The sequence below is a fragment of the Ornithodoros turicata genome, chromosome 1 (genome assembly GCF_037126465.1).
Source record: "Ornithodoros turicata isolate Travis chromosome 1, ASM3712646v1, whole genome shotgun sequence".
Lineage (NCBI taxonomy): Eukaryota > Metazoa > Arthropoda > Arachnida > Ixodida > Argasidae > Ornithodoros > Ornithodoros turicata.
Window position 1 is genome coordinate 202,198,574 of NC_088201.1, and position 17,999 is coordinate 202,216,572.

A 17,999-nucleotide genomic window follows, 5' to 3' on the forward strand; every position below is an offset into this window, starting at 1 on the left:
CGCTCTGAAGAAGTCGTTGAATGTGTCGGTAATGAGCGATCGGGGTTCTAAAATTAGATCGTTATTGATCACTATCACCCGGCGAACTCGCATCATAACGGCTCTTTCCTCCGCGAGCGGTAACACGTTTGGGACGGCGCGTACTTTACCGCCCTCCGGGTGATCTCCATCGATGTCGACGATTCCAAAGGCGAGATGCAGCGGTCTGTCGATTAGTTTTGCCGAGCGCACGCGCGACGGTAGCTTAAACACGTAGTGATCTTCCTCGTAAGTCCACTCTATCCCATATTCGGGGAATATTTTATTCAATAGCGTGTCCGTGTCTTCGAACGTGAGCTGTTTTGTTTGCCACTTCTCCGTTGATAGCGTTATCAGGTTATCAGGCGCTTGGCTCACGTTCAGGAAGCTGTTGGGAATGGAAAATCCCTCTAGACCGACGACGTACGAATCATCCAGGTGTAGCGGCTTATCTAACGCGATCGTGAAGTCATTCAGCGTGTTGGACGGGTACAGGTCCATGCTAGCGTTCGAGAGTATATACACGTAAAATTCATTTTCTGACATCGCTGGCGGGCACCCAAGAATCGTGATCTTTGGCGTATCCGAACCAACGAACCAAGTAGTGCAATACCCCGTTAATTTTCTTCTTTCTAATCACTGCGGATATGAGTCGCTTATCGTACGAGGAAAGATGGTGGACTGGCTGCAGCTCCTGCTCGTAGAATGATCCCAGTATTTCTTTTCCCGTCGAATCTTTCACGTACACTACGGGCGGATCGGTCTTTCTCGTTCGCGAGACCTCGAACACTTCGGCCGTCCACCTTTGATCGTAGCCTTTGGCGAACACGCCGCGATCTAACGCGAGCCTCACCTGGTCCCCCGCTTTATACTTGCTCTCGCGCGGTGTCGTCTTACGATTCAATCTGTTGAACAGAGCTACTTCATTTCCGGCGTTCACGTTTTTCGGCTTTTCGCCCGTGACGGAGTGTACCGAGTCGTTATAGTCAGCCACTATCTTCGGCAGCGTGTTCATATAATTAAACTTCCCCGTACTAGTGAAATGCCTGGCTATTCTTTCCCTAATCTTCTCTGCACGCGTTCACAGGAGGTCGCTTTCAATCCGCTTTGCGTGCTATAGTGATTTAGTAGCGACTGAAAGTACTGACGAACGGGGGAACCCCAAAATTCGCTCCCGCGATCCGTGAGCAAATTCTTCGGAATTCCGTGACGGAAAACTCGTTGGAAGGCTTTCTTTACATCTTGCGGGCGCTTTGTGCGAATGGGGACCATGTACAGGTACCTCGATAGCGTATTTATGACCGTTAGGATGTACCTGAAGCCCTTGTTAAATTTCTGATATTTACGCATATCCAGAAGGTCTGCCTGATATAAATCCCGCACATGAGTTGCGATGATGGAGCGCTGCTTAAATTTTTTCTTCACTGGCTTGTGAAGGGTGTAAGCATCTTCTTTTTTCAGCTGTTCCACCGCTTCTGCGCGCGTGAGCTTGTGATAACGTCGGTACCGATCCACTCCACCTAACCCTTTCTCCTTGATCTTTCTATAGGGCCCCATATTTGCTCCAGCGAGCAATGCGGTGTATTTTCAGAGCGCTTATAATTTTCGATACTTTTTTGTACCAGCGGGGTTTCTTGATGAGCGCGCTACGACGTGCTAAGTAGCTCACGAGAGCCACAATGTTTGAGCGATTGATTCGCTTCCCTCTATATACTAGCACATTATCCGCCTGCCAGGTGAAAACTTTCTTCAATTCTTTTAGCACAGATTTCGCGCGTGCCTTATCAACGCCGGACGGTAGAAGATTAAAATCAAATGGATTGGGTTCCGGTTCGGGCTCCGAATGGACAGGTTCCAGAGGAGGAGGAGGAGGATGATAGTGAGCTCGCTTCAGCAAGTAATAGAGGGCTTCCAGTATTTTGCCCACTTTTACATCGTCCGAATCGTTCGATTTCAGAACATCACCTATTTCTATTCTATGAGCCATGACCGATGGCTTTGGATATCGCTCGCCCGGCGACTCCCGCCACGAGACTTGATAGCCCTGAGAGGAGCAGTGGAAGTATGAGAATGAGACCACCCCGTTGTCCCCTAATATATTTCTTCAACTGCCGGGGGCACTTATGAAGTGACTTGTAGGCGAGGAAGCGGAGGATTTTTTTGTGTTTCTTCAGGTTTTTATGAAGTTCCGTCAAAAGCGGGATATTTCCGCGTAGAATGTTCAGACAGATTTCCGAAAGGATTCAAATGTCGTCGCAGCTGAGCTCTTTAAGTAACTCTGCGCGGTTGTCGGTTTGCTGGCGGCCAATACTTTAAGGAGCGTGAGATGTCTTCTAAGATCGGCCGTCATTTCGCGGGCGTAAACAGGAACTGCCGGTCGTGCGGTAAAATACCCGTTCGCAGGCTACGAGAGGGAGGTGTTTGCGCGTGCAGATCCACAACTAAATAACCATGCGCCTTCTCCGTCGCCTGGTTATATGCGTCGAGAAAATAGGAGAGCCCCTGTTTCCCGAATACCTGACGTCCGAAGGTTTCAATCTCTTGTACGGACCGCACATTCCAGAACAATACGATATAACTGGCGTTCAGCGATATCGTTCGAAAAGCGGCGTTATGATAGAACAAGGCTTGTGTGATCATGATCACTGACGCGTTCTTATGGTGGCTACCACGTACAAACAACGACTCTACCTCCGATAGAACCCCCTTTTCCGTGATTTGATCGTCAATAACTATGAGAGTGAGATATCGCTCATCCCAATCTGCGGGTATCCGGTCCATAAACTCCACACCGTTGAAATCCTTTTCCCAGCCAGCTGCATACTTTCGTACATAGAGTATCTTCTGCGGTGGAATGCTAAATAATTCGGGGTGTCTCATTATATTCTGCGTGAGCACCGTCTTGCCACACATGGACGCGCCGGAGATGAGAATTCGAGCGGGGTGCTGGAACTGCATGCGCATCGTGGAATAACTTGAGCAGACTGTGTAGCGAGGTGTGATGCATCTTTATTTTCATCCATAGCTCCTAGAGCGATTGATGATCGTCTCCAAGACTCTTATTTCTTCCTGACATAGTTCCTGAAGCTCGCGCAGTGATTGCTCCCTGTAAGCCGACAGGTACTCGTCCAAGATTTCGCGTATGATTTCCCGCAACTTGTTTGCGGTGATACGGGAGCGCAATATGTGGCAGCACATCTCGACGAAGTTCTCTCGCTCGTGTGACGCCTCGAAGCGGAACCGCGCGGAGTTGATGCACCTGAGTCGTGCCATCTGGTGGCACGAGGTAAGTTTGGATGTATGAGATAGAGACATTGGGTTAGGACCATCTGAAGCCGCCGGGGAGCGATCCGCGCACCATCTGGCGGGCGCCGGTGTGTTCAGTAGGCCACCCGCCAGCCATTATGGTGTGGCTTAGCGTGGGCATGAAGAGATAGGTGAGTTTGAACATCTGAGATAAAGCCGCGGCGGGGTCGCTGCCGTCTGGCGGGCGCTAACGAAGGCTATGTTCAGCGGGCCAATCAGCGCGCTTAGAACGGGCCAATCGGTGGCGGCGGCCAATCAGAGGGAAATGTGGGAGAGTGATCAGTAGGCCTACAATGGACCAATCAGCGGAGCCGGTTAATTAGCATAACGGGGGCGTGCTCAGCCATACGCGTGCACCAATCAGCGTGAAGAGCCGAGTAATTAGCATAAAGGGGCGGGGCTACAGTCAACCAATCAATGATCAGTAGGCTTAGCACGGGCCATTCAGCGTGAACTGGGCGGAGCCAAGCCAACTAATTAGCATAAAGGAGCGGAGCTACGGTCAGCCAATCAGTGGCGTGGTGGCCAATCAACGTGAAGTGGGCGGGGCTAATGGCTGCCAATCAGATGGCTTTGGATTTGGCTTGTGTTGGATTACAAGTGGATTGTGTTGGCTTAGGACTGGATTGTGTTGGCTTAGAACCGGATTTTGGCTTAGAATTAGACTAGAATCGGCCATCTTGGACTAGAAAAAGGATGTCGTTGTACGTAACGATTATTATACCGTCTATCTCTATACTACTCACACACACAGAAATACATAACACAGTGGGCTGTCTCTAGTAACACTTCAACAAGTTTGTGTAACTCTCTTTTGAAACTGGACACAGGAAGGCCATTTCCAATCAGCTGAAAAAAAATTGTTCGGAAGAGGAACAGTTTCTGCTGATTGCTGTAGTTGGTCCGTAGCAGTGGAACCTTGTAAGGTGGTACAGTGATAGATTTCATACCGTAATGGCAAGTGTTTGGGATGGTGCTAAAAGATCCTGAAATTGCAAGGCAATTTTGTGTAAATGTCTGATTTCCAAGTGAACGCTTTGTCTACTGTATTTTGCATGTCTTGAAGGAACTGAGGGGCTGGATGGATGGATTGTAGTGGCACCCCTGCTGGGCCTCTTTGCAACGAGGGTCCAGCACATTGCACCTGTAGACAACCTGTAGACATGGTTGTCGTATACCAGGCATTCTTTCTTTTTTTTGTGCACTTTAATTTTATTGTAGTTGCCCTCTGTAGTGTTTCCCCAGATTAGACAACAATAGTACAGCTTGGGGTAAACTAAGGATTTCAACTGCGTTGGTTTAGAATCCAGAACCCTTCTTTACTATGTGCAGTATGCTGCATATTATAAGGAAAACAAATAGAAGAAAACTTGTACCTGATCCCTGCCTTGTATTTCCAACATTTGGTTCCACATCTTGTCCAAGGAAGTCATGAACTACATTGGTGCACACTGCTGTGACAATTATAATGTTCCACCTAGATGCGGAATACACAGCTTCATTTTACGGACTGTGAATGTTCCTTACTGCATTGGCATGGCTGCATTCAACAACACTCGGAATTGTACAGTGATCTTTTGATTTAGTGCGTAAACTTCAATTTTTCTTTAATCCGTATTTTTCTTTGTTGCGTAAATGGTCTCCTAACATCTGCATGCCACAACGTAATTCTCACAAGGAGAGTATAATCACTGTATAAATTATACAGAAGACACTAACCTCGTCACGTCCAGATCCAACAGTCTTGGAAGATTGATTCAAGGAAAGCACTGCGGAGTGCCCCAAGCAGCACACAATATTGGACCCATATTGGCTGGTCATTGGCGATACGGGTCCAATATGGGACCCGTTTCAGCCAATATGGGGAAAATCCTGGCAATATGGGCCCCATATTGCCCACTTTGAGCCAATATTGGGAAAATCTTGGGAATATGGGCCCCATATTGCACGCGTACACCCCATATTGACTGAACAGGGTACGTAGCCGTGTTGCACAAATGCCCAAGCAGCATGGCAAGATTGAACGTTGAAGCGTGTGAAATACCCAATTCACTACATCGTTACATTCAACAACTTCCCGCAGATGATACACATTGTTCCAAACAGTCAACGTACTTGGCATTCCCAACGTAAAGTTCGCTAGAATTCGACACCTCAACCATAGCCTCCTATATACTGATCGGTATATAGGAGGCTATGCCTCAACATTCCACGTCTTGAAAGTCGCCGCCATCTTCCTTCGCGATGCCAATGCCAATCGGTCGAGCCGACTGAGAGCAAGCGAGTTGTTTGAGTGTAATCACGCGTCCGACAACTAATGCGCATGCGCGACAGCCCGAACGGACGTTTCATAGGGCTAAAATGTCGCTGGGTGCTGTAATGATAACGAAATTGCGGCAGGTCAAGTAAAAAACACAATGTTTGATAGGAAGGGATGGCTATTCTATAAAGTTAGGTGATTTCAAGTTGCTGCAAGCAGTGTCAATTGCTCTGGCGTGTGTCCGTCACCGCCACGAAAGTGTTTCGCTGCTTTGTATTCTCCGAGCGGGTTGGAAATTGTTAGTCCACAGAATATTGCGATCCCAATGAAGGCTTCTGAGGGATCTTTGGCATTGGCAGTTCTGTGGGACTGCTTGTGTCCTTCAGCAAGGCGGGCGTAGCACCTGTTTTTTGTTTCGTTTTTTTTTCTTTCTTTTTTTTGTTTGTTTGTTTGTTTGTTTGTATGGACAATGCCGTGTTTCTTTTCTTTTTTTTCTTTTTTTTATTAGTGATGTGAACGTGGATCAATTAGATCTGCAGAAATAAAAAAGCGAAAATCAGACAAAAGTAATATCAGTGGCGAATATTATACAGCATAATGCTTTATTATTACACGGCGTCCCCGTTGGTGTTATCACAGAGATATTGGCAATATTGGCGCAAAATGGGCTTGCCAATATGGGCAGCCCATATTGGTCCAATATGGAGCCTGGTTGCGCTCCCCATATTGGTCCAATATTGGCAGCCCATATTGGACCAATATTGGCAATCTTGGCAGCCCATATGGGTCCAATATTGGACCAATATTGGCGTGCTGCTTGGGGCTGTAGGCGGAGGTTCTTTGTACTCAAACCGAGGGGTCCGTCTCATAGTCTGCATTCTTCAAATATGATTGGCAAAATCCGCCGCGGTATTATCCTGCCGCTGCGGTTGAACGCGCAGTATCGTATGGAACTGAATGCCCGCCGAGAAATCTCGCTTTGACGACACAACCGAGGCACGTCAAATGAAGTAAGGGCTGTACCTCGATAAATTGGTCGTTGTTCCAAAAGATATAAATAAAGAAAACTTGGAAATACACACACTACGCTAACGCAGTGAAATAGCGCGCTGGATCCCGAAAGTCGTCGTAGCTCGTAGCCTCGTAGCTCCTCTTTCCACGGAAGTCGCTAATTGGATTATCGCAGTTATAAAACAGGTCGTAGATTTCGAAGTATATACATACCTTTTATTTCCAGACATTGTGACAACAGTATATCGACGTAAAAATGTTGGTTCTTGCTGAAAGTTGTTCTTGTAGTGCTTGATCACGTGACGGCATTCTGCGCGCTGATTGCATGGGCGATTGACGTCATCCCAGTGCGATGACCAGATGAGTTTTCTATATATGCGTACGTTTTCTTGGTTTGACGCTAGGTGTGCCAGCGTCGGCGTGAACCGCGATGTTCAAAATTCGAGTTTACGAAAACTACGAGGTGTTGAGGCATGCATTTTCGTATGTGGTGGTGGTGGTGGTGATAGAGCTTGCCGTTGTCGGCCTCACGTATGTGGGCAACGTCACGACTCACGCCCTGTGGGAATGTGCGTCCTGGGCCGACTTCTAAGGGAACTGTGCCGACATATGTCGACATTTTCGTATGTGAAGTTGCTTTTGTGTATTCTACCGGTAGCCACTGCGGAAAAGGCTCTCCAGCTTCTGGTCAGAGACCCTTTAAGACCCTAGAGAGATGTCCCCTGCTCCCTTTATTCCAGACCGCACTATCAGACGCAAGCCCACTTGCCACCAAGCCGATGAGTACTGCCTCACAGTAAGGCTATCAAGGGAATCAATCACTGAGGCTCAGGAAAGCTGTTTTTTATGGGGATCTGATGCTGGACTGAGACATGAGTAGCCCCGAGAAAGCACCATTGTTTCTTTGAATTTTAGAAGTGTCAGCTTTTAATTTCCTCCTTCCCCCTTTTTTATGCAGTACCTGATTACTTTAGCCTTGTACAGCTTTGGATATTGAGGATGTGGAGATGATGTAAGAGGTGGAATTAGGCTTTAGGCACAATGAGGCAAAGTGTGACAACATACATTCTGAGAATGTTTATGTATCATTCACACAAAGACAGGATAGGTATTACAATAGATGCAACATCTTTTTCTGGTATTGATATTTATTTATTCATGAATATACCTCAAAGGTACTTGCGCGCATTACATGAGGGGGGACATCAACATGGGTCACCTAACAAATAGAGAAGTTACAAGGAACATGCATATTTGAAAGACAGACTCTGCTTTTTTATTTGTTCATCAGTCTTGCTCAAGAAATTGTTCAGTGTAGCATCGGTACACAATGTCACGAAAGGAGTGCTCATCTATCGTTCCGCAAGACTCATTAAGAAGGACTAGTGTTGTGTTTCAACACTACATATTGAACGAATGAACCATGCATCATCCTGAGAGCTATAAGTCATCCTAAATACAAATGCTGAATTATTTTAAATGCGATAGACGAGCTGTGGGAAGAGGTACCTCCAGTTAGGATGTTGGGTACTTGAAGCCTGTGGCAGTTCCTGTGGGGAAGGCTTGCCAGACCCTGTTCGTGCAGCCCACGGTGTTCAAAATATGCCACCTTCAGGACAGTCATATTGAAGCATAGAAGTTGGAAATCTTCGTAGGTTGTAATTATGGATGTCGCGAACCCTTTTCGAACCGCGAAGTTCGATGTCGAACCTGGGGGTTCGAATGGTTCGACGAACCTTCGAACTTTTCAACAGGTTCGCGGAGGTTCGCAAAGTTAGACTTATTTTTTATGTTCTTTTTAAAAGCAAAGCATTGGCTTTTCTTTCTTGCTTCCTTTGACCTCCTGATGTCGTTGAAAAGTTGAAATACATGTAAGATTTCAAAAGTAGGTGGATCAGGGCTCACCGGGATCGCCATTCCATAGCAGTTTGCACAAACTCTGAGGAGGGTATAAGAAAATGACACTACACAAAACGGAATAAAAAGTATTCTATACGTGAGCTATTGGGGCGAAATACAGAGACTGACATGGCACATGGCGCTGAAGAAACACTAACGGCAAGCAGCAAGCAGTCACGCTGTGCCATACGCAAAAGGTGGTGTCACAACCTCAACGATGGAAGAAAAACATTTCAGTTACGTTTTCGTACATATAAATTGTACACTATAATGCATATAGGTACAGAACGAGGTACGCTTCAGGACTCAGGGTGCGGCACAACACTTATCGTTGATGTCAATTGCAAACAGTGTGCGTTGCGTATGTTTTATGTCATGCTATGTGTGCAGTATATGGTTTCTGAGCCCAGAAACGTTTTTCTCGTGTTCCTAAAGTGATAATAATTTAAATAGCAATTATTTGCAAAGAGATTTCTTCAGTCATCGAAAATTCTTTGGAAGTCGCACATACGCAGACTTGTCGAATTTTATTCGAACTGTTCGACGAACTTTTCAAAAAAGTTCGTTTTTCTTCGAACCTGTGCGAACTCGAACCGCGGCCGGTTCGCGACATCCCTAGTTATAATGCACTCATACTGTAGTCATTCGGCACTGTTTTCGAGCTCCTTGCAGCACAAGCATTGATCTCCTTCGGCATTATGACACACCAGCCCCACCGGCACCATAAACAGCAAGTGCGCATTAAATATCGGGACACGAAATTTCAGTGAACGTTTACATGTTAGATCACAGTGTGCGTTAAAAAGCTCATCACTTGCTGTCTAACGAAGACAGGCGACTGATTCTCTTTGCTTCATCTGTGACCGATGTTTGTAGGGCTCTAACTTCGTCTCGCATTCGCGGCATCGGCGACATTTCGAAAGCAAGGCTACCGAGCTCTTCAGCACGCAGAATTTCCTTCGCCCCCCCCCCCCCTCCCCCAGAAAGGTCAGAAAAAAAGTTCCCGGTTCGAAGTCTCCGCATTTCTTGCTTCGACGTCCATATCGAAGATCGCTTTCTTGTCGGATGCCGCCGCTCTCACAAACTCACTAACAACAGAACTTCCGGTCCGGGCGTCCAATGAAATATGTACCTCCTGCTTTCGTCACGCACACGGAAATTGGAGGATGTCCACTACACAGAGGTTAGATTTCGGCGCCGATTGCGCGAGATGAGGAGGAACGGCGAAGCCGGTTTTCAGCTGCCCGTTTGGCAAACTTTGCCGCCGAGCACAGCCAAAATATTTCGCGTGTGGCTTGGAGGCATATCATACCTTCGTAATAGATGCAAACGAAAGATTTGTCGAACTTCTGGTAAGAGTCCCTTTAAAGGTAAATATCCCTGTATATACGTAAGGAGCGACTATTTCGGGTTAAATGCGTTTCTCAGATTCGAGGCGTAAAAATCGGGCGCTATTTTTGAACCTGTAACTCAGGAAGAAATCGGGCGTTAATTGTGCCTTCGGGTGTTATCGGGTGTTTTTGACTACTAAGTCCTTTCCTAATCCCTCTTTTTTGTTTTTTGTTTTTTTGTTTTTTGCGGGATCGTGACCTTCATGCGGCAATCCTCGAAGGCATAGACAGTGTTGACGCACATGGGTGTTCGTCTTCAGTGGAAACGTCACTTGAGGATTTCATAGTGACTGGAATTCGGGGAAAAATCGGGTTTAACCCGGAAAAGTCACTCCCTAAATATACGCTTAAAAAACAACGCACAAAAATAACCGCTGAAATATCTCCATGTGAATAAAAATGCAAAGAAATCCACGGGGTTCTTTAAAAATAAATCGTTTCAGGATCCCCCCCCCCCCTCAAAGTCTGCCCTACTGTTGCTACAGTCACCTGGTACGGCCACGACTGAAATGGACAATCGGATTCGAGAAATAGTCCCAAAGTCGACTCTATGGGCATGAGTATCCTTCGTACTTCGATACTTTGTACCGTGCTCCACTTCAACGTCCGAGTAAAGCGAACTCAGGACACATGCACGAACTAGCGGGTACTCATCACTGTCACACTTCCTATCGATGCTTTGTCAAGCCAAATGACGTGAGACATGCATATAATGCATAGCCTCTCTGCACTAAAACAATAAAACGTAGCAACAACACCAAAGAAAACATGGTAGCCATGACAGTTCACTAGGTGTGGGTGAGGGCTAACAACAGCAAAACCGCCAATGTAAGCTGCATTGTACCGCTATCCTCTGTGCTGAGATACATAAGTATTACTCCGATGTCATAGTCGACTACAGGATACATTTTGAAACAGTTTATTTTTAAGGGTATATTTTTAAACAGCTTATTTTTAACGATATACTTTGCAACGGTATATTTTTCATTGTGGATCCTTGAGCGATACTCTTTGGGCGGGGTGTTTTGCGCGGTTGACTCCTTATCGGGAGTTTATTCTTAAAGATTTATTAGTGTAACCCTCCTCCCTCCTATGACGGCGTTCCCGGCACAGTTGTACATTGCTGAACCACTTTCCGTGGCTCTTATCAAACGTAACAGTCACGGTTCTTCGTAGGCTGAGGCCGATGAAAGCAAGAGACGTTTACATGATGTTTACGTGATTACCGTCGTGACACACCAAGTCGTTACATGTCTGAAGAGTACCTGATCTTAGTTCTTCAGTTAATTTTAGTGCGCTTCATTGAGGTTAATTTCATAAATTTATCTACATAATATGGTGAAGAACTGCAATAATTAGCGTCCTGCGATACCCGAATTATTACCGTAAATTATTGTCGTTTCCGTTTCTGTTACCGTTCCTTGAGATTAATTTCAGTGACCGTAGGATTAAAATGAGTGACCACAGGATTAAATTGAGTGACCATTGGATTAAACAGATACACTATAGTACTAATTTCAGTGACCATAGCATTAAAATGAGTGACCACTGGATTAAATTGAGCGACCATTGGGTTAAATTGAGCGAGAAAACCTGTGGTTTGCTGAAGCCCATGCGGCAAAAGGCCGGAGAAAGCACGCGGGTCAGGCGCTATGCGCAGAGGGCGCATCGCAACTTCAATACGAACATTCCCTCAACATAGCAAACCCGTGCAATCCCGCCGGGAGTATTCACTGAAATCCCACCGAGCGCGGGGAAGAATGGCCTCCCAATGGAATTCATTATTACTTCGGAAGGCTTGCCCTGTCGTCTCTTGCAAACTGCTCCAATTAGCAAGTCACATCGTTCTCGACGTGCAAGAGCCGGGAACGACTTTCTTGTTGAGTTGCTGAACATTTGTTGCAATTGTAGCCCATTGTGGGCGGTCATGGAATGTCGGAACGGAACAGGCCCAGTGTACGTGCGCTAAATTCGAATAGCGTACGTAAACTAGGCGCAAAAATGGAGTTACGTTGGAGCCATGCGCAGTGCTGGTTTACACTGTTTGGATGCGCACGCAAAACATCTTGCTGCGTTTCCATACGCAATACTAATACGATCGAATACTGCTTGCGGCTCGCTTTGCACGGATATCGTTGTGTGATGTATGTGCTCAAGGTGAAGAGTGGATCCAAGATGTGTTCATGTCGTACGAGGGGTTTTTAACCGGGACTTTACATTTTACGCAAAAGTAAGACGAACTTACAGGCGAAAAATTAGTTTTATTTTTCAACGTTATTTCCAGCTGGACTAATGCACTTGTCCCAGCGTTTCACGAGGGCTTGGACGCCGCAGCGTAGAAATCCTTACCGGCGCGTAGCAGCCATGGTCGTACCGCATTCTTGACCTCGTCGTCGTAGCTGAAGTGGCGGACCCACAAGGAACGCCTTCAGTGGCCAGAAGAGATGGAAATAACTGGGGGCGAGTTCTGGACTCTATGGGGGATGTGGCAGCAGCTCCCAGTCAAATTCCTGTAAGGTGCGTGTCGTGAGGTGCGCGGTATGTGGGCGTGCATTGTCCTGGAGGAGGAGGACTCCTTTGGAGATGAGACCCGGGCGCTTTTGCTTTAGCGCCTCATGCACATCCCTGGAGAACATGGCAGTAGTATGCACTATTGATGGTGGTACCACTGGGCAGAAAATCAACATGAACAACGCCAGCCTTGTCCCAGAAAACCGTGGCCATGACCTTACCCGCAGACAGGGTGCTTCGGAACTTCTTGGAAGCTGGCGGGCCCGGATTCTTCCACTGTTTTGGTGCGCGTTAAGACTCAGGAGTGAAATGGTGCACCCACTTTTCATCGCACGTGATGATCCGATCTAGGAACGGCTGTCCTTCAGTGTCGAAACGGTACCTTAGCTCTTGGGAGATTTCCAGTCTTTTCTCCCGGTCAAACACGGAGAGCTGCCTTGGGACCCAACGGGCACTAACTTTCTAAATTGACTGGAGGTGTTCATGAATGACAGTGTTCAACGTTCCCACAGAAAGGTCCGTCTTTCTAGCCAGTTCGAGACATGTTATCCGTCTGTCCTTGAGGACCAGGCGTTCCACAAGTTGGATGCTCTCAGGAACTCTGACACTGGGCTCAGAGCCGCCCGGGTCGAGATCGTCCTGCACTGATCTACGGCCGTCTCGGAACCGTTTGCACCACTCAAACGCTTTGCTGCGGCTAAATGTATCGTGGCCATACTGAGCCTGAAGTCTTCTGTGAATTTCAGATGACTTTACGCCTTCATTCACGAGAAACTTCATGACATTTCGCTGTTCGATGTGCGCGCTCACCTCGTTGTCGGCCATCTTGTCCAGCACGTGTCTTCTGTTTTGCACAAACTTTGGACCACCACATGGTGAACGCGGAGGCCTGTCTCGTGTGAAAATGACGAAAAACAAGTGGCGCGAGCCATTTGTACACTCAGGAGACAGAAAGTCCGGTATGATTTCAACACCCATCGTATAATCTTTATTACTCCGAAGCTGTTTTGTCACGTAGCCTATACGTAGCAGTTAAGATCTTGTCGGCGACCAACGCCGCAGGATTGCTATTCCTCATATCCCCATTTCCTTTTTAGTATGTTGTAGTGAAAGGGTATGTACTGGGATTTGTGTACATGTATGTAACTATCTACCTTGGAATAGTATCTATAATTGTCGGGACGTCGTTGCGCAAAGTCGGCAGATGCCCACGATGTCTGTCTACGGTCGCTTGTCTATAAGTTTGCGGCTTTAGTCAGTGAGTGCGATCAAAATACGTTGAAGCATGCTATTTTGAGTGCTTTGGAAGCTGTTTTAAGCTACTTAGAGGCCTCGGAGGTATCCAACCCTTTGTGCTTTGTTATTGCACAGTATGTTCAAGTATATTGTTTGCTCATTATAGTGTATTGTTTCCGGCTGCTGCTTATCAGTAGACCAGCAGTTAGGAGTACATATCCCGCATGGGTCGACAATGCAGTCGACAGTTGAGCTGTCAAACGCGGCGACAGGGTGGACGTATTGTAAGGGGTACTGGGCGCCGTCAATCGCTGCATCGAAACATAGCCGTGCTCAGCCTAAAAACGACGTTGTGCATGTATGTGTAATCCCAAACGATGTAACAAAATGATTCAGACCACCTGTTGATGTCGTCAGTGTTGCTTTCGAAATATGACATGCCCTTGGTGTAATAGAATTAGGTAATATTAGAATACATCGGTATACTGCTGCGCCAGTCACACATTTTTAGTTTGAAGGGAGCAAAAAGGGAACATGAAGGAGAATTTAGTGAAAAGCAAAGAATTGGAAGTGTTTAATGGGTGCTGTTTCTTTCATGCCCCCTGAAATGTCATTGAAAAGGCGGCATACACTCTTCGGGCATGCGTTATTTGCCCCCGCGTGGTGCATCTTACAGCAGTTCGCACCGACAGTGACAAAGTAAAACCAATCCCATCCATTGACAAGGATAAGGCAAACAGAAATATCAACCGCTATCGCGCGTCGCGGTTAGTCACTACATCTCAATATACCCCCCCTCCCTGGCTGTCCCCCTCTCCTTCCTGTTCCTGTTCTCTCTCCATCTGTCCAGGTCCGTACGCGGCTCATAGCCACAGTTGCTTCGCGGCGCTAAGACGGAATAAAAAGCAACACCTCGATATGTAGCTTTGTTTGTAATTTTTTTTTTCTTTTGTTTTTAGAGGCACCTCGTTCGAAGTGAGGCAACTGAGCTCATTCTGCGCCTATTACCATTGAGCCACGCACTATTGCGAGACGCTATAGTCAGGGCCTTTGATTTATTCTTTAGAGATAGGTGTGGAGTCGCCCGTAAAGATGACCTGTCACCATATAGATCATTCGAAGATTGCATACATTATGTGCACGTTGTACGGGAGGTGAATCAAAGTGACATTTGCACTTGTATACCCTTTCTTCCATCAGTAGCAGCTGGCGCATCAACGCTGGAAATTATATTCCGGTTATTACGATTAGAAATTATATTGTGGTCCTATAGCCCCATTCGTTATCTCTGTCTGAATGCAGCATTCATGTCCCACACATAAAGTGAACTGTACCTCTTTTGAATGCAAGACGTCTGTAGTGTATGCCTTATGTTTGTTTTATCCTCCGTCACAACAGAAAAAAAGGACACATGATCAATACACACTGTTTTAAAGTGGTTGCACTTACGCTGTTATCGTCACAGAGCTTAATCCTGAATGGATCTCCGTCGCAATAATACGCTGTATTTCTCGGTCGAGGACTCCGTTTTTCAGACTTCATGGACGCTTTTCTCGATATGCCCATTCTGTTTGTCTCCTGCAGTGGTGAACGTTGTAGGCTGGTGCTGCTAAAATTGCTCCGCAGAGAACGTGTCTCGGCTGCGTTCCGCACAAAGGTTGGCCCCACACGAACGGTATGATACTTGCCTTTCTCTGCGTCTTATATTGTATGCGTTACCTTCGCCCACAAGTCCAGCACCGAGCGATGAAAGAGATCAACGGCTATGACGTTGATGACGAAGGAATGAGAGAGGCTACGTTCAGGGCACGAATGAATCCGGTGGAGACTGGAACACGAACAGGCCTCCAACACCGTCGCACGCGTTCTTCCCGTGACCGGGCGCAGAGAAGGTCCGCCTCTAAATGCATGGGTTCCGGCTCCCCTCATAAGCCTGAAACTTATTTTTGAAATGAGCACTAGCCCAATGTGATACGTGCACTCGTTTGGCGTATATGGGGCCGTGCTCATCAAACCACCACTTAATTAGCACCGCTGCTAGGGATCTCATGTTCATCTGAAATGTGGCAGAAGCTTTTTCTGTTTTTTTTTCACCCTAATGTCTGCTCTTTCACATGGTAGATCCTGATTTAACCATGTTTAAATGGTTACTGAAATAAAACTTTACATTTACCCCTCCCAGCACGCACCTCGATTTCAGAAAAAAACTAAGCACAAAACATGAGAATACCAGTGCCTGTTTATGACGTGTTCTTGATCGTTAGAGCCTGAGGTTCTAGGGTTTAACCAGATTCTTTCCCGAATTTGCACCCCGAATTGAAAGTTGCTTCCTTATGGCAAAACCCGATTTTTACCCGAAAAATTACCCTCACTGAGATGTCTGTAGGAAGAAACACTAACTTGTTTTGGTAGCAAATGGAGTAACATCACCGTTTGTACCAAACCAGTACAGTTAGTTTGAGTAGAGCGATTTCTTCCTGAATTTAGCACGTTTTTTTTTTTTGACGTTTTTCCACCCAAATTTAGAGCACATGTTTATTTACCCTGTTTTTGCCCCCCGAATTTGCAAAAAATTCCCCGAAAACTATTGATAATTTTTGTTGCCTGGACAGGTCAGTGACCATATGATGACAGTCATGATGAAGTGCAACGTGCCCTCTCACTCACTCCCGTTCCTCTCTTCCTCTCGTTCACCGGATGAAACGCGAAACCGTGCGGGAGGTGCAGGGGCGCATGTTCAACCGCAACGCGGAACCTCCCCTCCGCTCCCCGACCTCCGAGCCCATCACTGACACCAGCGGCATAGTCAGTCGAGCCAAGGAAGGGCTGGCCGCGTCGCGGGTTCCCCGCACCGACCTCCGCACCCTCATCCCTCTGTCTTCCTCCGCCTCCATTCCGGACTTGCTCTGGAAGTCCGACAACGACCTCCAGTGGGAGCAGCTGGTCAAGTCCATCCGGAGGCCCCTCCTCATCAACGACCTCGACATCACGGACCTGCGCGACGACGACGATGCCGACATCCTGGCGACTCAGCCCCTGACAAACGGCGCCCCTCTGCCGTTCGGGTGTCCTCCGCCTCCGCTGCCCCACATGAACGGACCTCCTCCACCTCCTCCGTTCATGAACGGCCCCCCACCACCACCACCTCCCATGAGCGGTCCTCCTCCGCCCCCACCTCCAATGGGGGGCAGGGGGCCCATGATGAACGGGGGACCGCCTCAGCCACCCTGGATGCAGAGGCAACAGGCCCAACAGGCTCCGGTGCAAAATACTATAGCGAAAAATAAGAAGACTGTGAAGCTGTTCTGGAAGGAGGTCCGGGTGGACCCAAATATAGTGTCGAGGACGCCGAAGAAGAAGACCATTTGGGACGAGCTGGGACGTGTCCCAGTGGATACGCAGAAGTTGGAGCATCTCTTTGAAAACAGGGCAAAGGAAGTGCTCAACACGGTAAGCTTTTTGAGCCGTATTTTATGGTACATCCCAGTCTCAATCATACTTGCACTGGAGGTTTAGGGTGTCTGCCAACCCGGAAAACCGGGAATTGTCACTGAATATTGGTGAAACTGCAAAAGTCAGGGAAGTTTCCAAGAAGCAGGTGAAGTCTGGGAAAATCGAAGACAAATGCCAATACACAGCGAATTGGGCCTCCTGTTTTCTCAAACAATAACCCTTTTCAAGCATTTTGTCCGGCTTTCAAGGCGTATTGTTCTTTGCAGATCACTTGTTCTGTAATCCTCCATCATATGCATCCGTGTACAATACACAGCAATCCACAGAGGTATCGTTCTACCCAAACGCTTCTATTCTGTGTTACCGAGTCAACAATACAGCGGACACGGAGTGCTTATCAGATTATACGTTTGTTCAAACCTATTGTTCATGCATTGTAACCCGTCATTTTTAGGAGGTTGGCTGCTGTATGTTCTTCTCTCACATGGGTTGACAACACAATATAGTATGCTAACACTGACTGCTTTTTTTTCTCAGACAGTATGCTTACTGAAGCACATGCTTGGCAACGCACATTGTTCTGTACTATTGAAATTATTTGACATTTTAAAAAAGCGGATATTGCTTGCAAGCAGAGATGCCTCAACGCACAATAGTCTGCGGAATAGAAGTTTCAAAGACATACAAACTTTCAATTGCTGCAAAAGCAACAACAAAAAAAAAAAGAAAAGAACGCATCCTTGCTCTGGTCTTACTTCAAATCACTACACTTGTTCTCCTACATCGTAAGAATTAAAGGAAATAAATATGAAAGCGATACGATAAAGGAAGTTATCGAATCAAATCTTATCAGTTCAGAGTTGGAGGAGGATTAACTTATCATGTACTATTCGAAACTGTAATCGTGACGCCTT